This window comes from Cyprinodon variegatus, unplaced genomic scaffold, assembly GCF_000732505.1.
Source record: "Cyprinodon variegatus isolate N-32 unplaced genomic scaffold, C_variegatus-1.0 Scaffold291, whole genome shotgun sequence".
Lineage (NCBI taxonomy): Eukaryota > Metazoa > Chordata > Actinopteri > Cyprinodontiformes > Cyprinodontidae > Cyprinodon > Cyprinodon variegatus.
This window is the reverse complement of record NW_015150744.1, coordinates 645,099-649,419: the sequence shown is the minus strand read 5'-3', so window position 1 is coordinate 649,419 and position 4,321 is coordinate 645,099.

Sequence of the window (4,321 nt, the reverse complement as noted above, 5' to 3'; positions counted from 1 at the left end):
TATGAACTGTTACTGAAGGATCATTTAGTTAACTGCTACAGGCCTCAGCTGCAGACAAACAGGACAGAAGAAAATAAGTATTTGAACACCCAGCTGTTTTGCAAGTTATCCCACTTGGAATTCATGGAGGGTATGAAATTGTCATCATAAGTGCATGTCCACTATGAGAGACATAATCTAAAAAGAAAAGGCCAGAAATCATGATATATGATTTTCAATTATTCGTTTGTATGATAAGCTGCAAATAAGTATTTGAACACCTATCAGCTAGAATTCTGACCCTCAACGACCTGTTAGTCTGCCTTCAAAACGTCCACCTCAACTCCATTTAAATTAGATGCACCTGTTTGAGGTCGTCAGCTGCATAAAGACACATGACACTCAGTAATAATCAAACTACTAACATGGTCAAGACTAAAGATGTTTCCCAAGACAATTGTGGACCTCCACAAGGCTGGAAAAGGCTACGGGGACAGTTTGGTGAAAAAAGGTCCTCTGTTGGAGCAATCACTGGAAAATGTAAGCAGCTAAACCTGACTGTCAATCTCCCTTGGACTGGGGCTCCATGCAAGATCTCACCTCGTGGGGTCTCAATGATCCTAAGAAAGGTGAGAAATCAGCCCAGAACTACACGTGAGGAGCTGGTTGATGCCCTGAAAGGAGCTGGGACCACCGTTTCCATGGTTACTGTTGGTAATACACTAAGACGTCATGGTTTGAAATCATGAATGGCATGGAAGGTTCCCCTGCTTAAACCAGGACATGTCAAGGGCCGTCTTAAATTTGCTAATGACCATTTGGATGATCCAGAGGGAGGAAGTCATGTGGTCAGATGAAACCAAAATAGAACTTTTTGGTCATAATCCCATTAACTTTGTTTGGAGGAAGAAGAATGATGAGTACCAATCCAAGAACAACATCCCTACTGTGACGCATGGGGGTGGTAGCATCATGCTTTGGGGGAGTTTTTCTGCACATGGGACAGGGGGCTGCACTATATTAGGGAGAGGATGGCCGGGGTCATGCATTGCAAGATTTTTTCGGGAACAACCTCCTTCCCTCAGTTAGAGCACTGAAGATGGGTAGAGGCTGGGTCTCCCAACATGACAATAACTGAAGCACACAGGATAACTAAGAGTTGGCTCTGGAAGAAGCATATCAAGGTTCTGACATGACCTAGCCAGTCTCCAGACCTAAACCCAATAGAGAATCTTTGGAAGGAGCTCAAACTCCATGTTTCTTAGCAACAGCCCAGAAACCTGACTGATCTAGAGAAGATCTGTGTGGAGGAGTGGGCCAAAATCCCTCCTGCAGGGTCTGCAAACCTGGTGAAAAACTACAGGAAACATTTGACCTCTGGAATTGCGAACAAAAGCTACTGTGCCAAATACTAACATTGATTTTTTTTCAGGTGTTAAAATACTTATTTGCAGCTGTATCATACAAATAAATGGTGTTGTGTTTTAGATTATGTCTCTCACAGTGGACATGCACCTACAATTTTTAGACCCTCCATGATTTCTAAGAGAACTTGTAATGGTTATGGTTATTGTTATGGTTTATATGCAAGTGAAATACTCCTGCCTGGCCACTGACCAAAACAATAAATAAATCATTCTAGTTACCACAACAGAGGAAAGTTGGCTGAAACATATTAAATGTGACGCACCATTAAAAGCAAGAGCTGGAGGAGATGTCGCTGGCTAGAGGCTGCTACATACCTGGCAAATATTAGTGGTTGATCTTTCTACAGTTACATTATGACCCTCAGAGCTGGCTCTTACCTCTGTGTCTGGGTGATATTGCTGACAGTAATATGAAAAGGTCAACAGGTTTTGTTTTACGGCCTGGAAAAAGTATTCACACCATAAATCCTTTTTTAGAGTATTTAAATTAAAGGTTCAACTCAAAAGAGGGACCAACATTTCTATTTAGAATTTTTTATTAGGATTTTTTTTTTAAATATTTGGACCCATTTAACTTTATACTTTTGAAGAAATAAATCCAGCATTCTGAAGGCCCCAGAGGTTCTTTAGAGAACATTAGAGAACAATCAGTTCTGTGAGGACCAAAGAACACAGAAGAGGGATTGAAGCGAATGATGTGGAGAAGTTTAAAGCACATTAGTAAGACAGGCGAGACAAGGAGAGAATTTAATTGGAAGGAAAAGAGGAGATCCACAGGTCATGTTCAATCTGCAGAACTAGAAAAGAGGCAAGGAGAACTTTGTTCTTATCTGCAACTCTTCAGGGGCCATATAGTCAACACAGCACCATAGGAGGACGTTTTCTGGTTAAGATGAAACCTGCAAACTGAATTTACAACCAACATGTCAAATGTGGTTGGAAATAAACCCCTTCCTTCACACTGAAAACTCCTTGCTAATATGCTGCAGCAGAGGCAGATCCATGCAGAGGAGGAAGCAAACGAAAACCTCACAAAAATATGGAACGTGCAACAGGCCTCTTTGATTCTTGTTCTTGTTTGTGGGGGGTGTTGCTTAATACTCAGTATTTGCATTTCAGTAAACCTTTTTTTTAAGTATCACATTTGAACATCTTGATGAAAAACAGCAACATTTCAATCAACGCTCTAAATTTCTGAAAAAAACCTTTTGCAGTTGCTTCAGATGTGTTGTTGACTTTTTTTGTAAATCTAAAGAGGGTGCAGAAGAATATTTCCAATGTTGCGATGATTTACCTTACATTACTAATCAGCTGTTTTCAATGATTTGACATCCTGAATGCAGCATTAGGATCACATTTCTCTCTCGGTGTCTCTGAAGGGCATGAACCATCGCTAATACTGCCTGAAATTATAAGGAAAGTAAAATTTGTCAGATTCAACACACTTATTACAACCTCGGTCCATCTCTGATTTGTGACTTCCTGTGTTCTATAGCAGTGTTAAGTCAATGTTTGATGGCATTACAATTTGCATCACCTTGTTTATTTGCTCTAATGGATGGAGACAAATATACATTTTCTTTTTTTGCTTTTTAAAATTTCACTTGAAATTAACATTACTTAGAAACACGTTTTTTTCAGCCTCTCACAATCAGTCTTTGCCAGATTGTCTCCATGCCTTAAACCTTGCTTCCAGTCGGCTCAGTCATCTAAGGGCTTCCCAGTTCTGCTTCTAGCCTGTTTACCTACCAAACTGAGCTCAATCTTTCATCAAAACCTCTCAATGAACCATTTTAAACACAATAATGAGGCTGAATATCAGATTCCTAGAAGCTTCCTGTCACATTTTCAATTTTGGAAAAAACAACAGCAACTGAGTTATTTTCGTTTTACTACTGCGCATAATAGGAATTACTGAATCAGATAAATTCAAAAAAACTAATCTAAGATAATTTTAATAACTATGAGTACTTTTCATGGGACTGTATCAGATGGATTAGAATAGAGTTTATTGGCTACCACTCGGTGAACGCTCATGGTGGAGGTGCCTCCTTTCCAGCCTCGATCAATAGGCACCTTGGAGAGAACAGAGACAGTAAAGGTGACACTGTTTGTTTTTCCCGTGAGCAGATGCACAAAGATCGACCCAGTGACCTTTCACAGCAGCTGGCCATCTGTTGGGAGGCTGAGCATGTTTGAAGGTGGGTCGCATTCACATCCTCCTGGTTTCTCTCCAGTTAACAAAAAAAAAAGGAACCTGGTGAATAAAGGACCCCAGGGATTCAGAGGGGCCGTCCTGTTCATTAAGAGATCACAAGGTGCCGTTGCCAGATACCTACAGCTCCTCATGATACTAAACCAGAGAAGAATTAGAAGCCTGTGGGAAGGAATGAAGGAGGCTTTCATCCAGGTTTTGAGCCGTCCGCTGCATCGTCCGTCCTTCAGTGGGAGGGAGCTGTCGTCCTAAGCTTCACTGTCTCAATAAGTCCTTTTATTCCCTAATTATAGCCGGATAGCCGGAGCAGAGTGGATCTAAAATAGCTAAAGAAGCACCTGCGACTTGACATGTGAGCCAGTGTGAAAAATGAAAAAGTTGGATATTATTTTCCATCTTTGCATAACCCTAGAGGAGAGCATTAGTTAAACTTTGCATGCTTTTCAGTGCTTAAATCTTTGTAGCATTTCTGACACATTTAGACTGAGATAAAGGTAGAGGTCAGCAGTAACTAGTTACTTTAACTCAGTTTTATTTACTTAAAGCTACAGTGTGTAATTTTCAGCGACATCTAGCGTTCAGACTGCAGACCGCAGCAACATGAACATCTCCCCCCCACCGCTTCTCCCCCCCAACAGTACGGCGAGCGTTACGGGACAAAATGTCTTCCACGACATCCACATCACCTACCTTCTCAAGT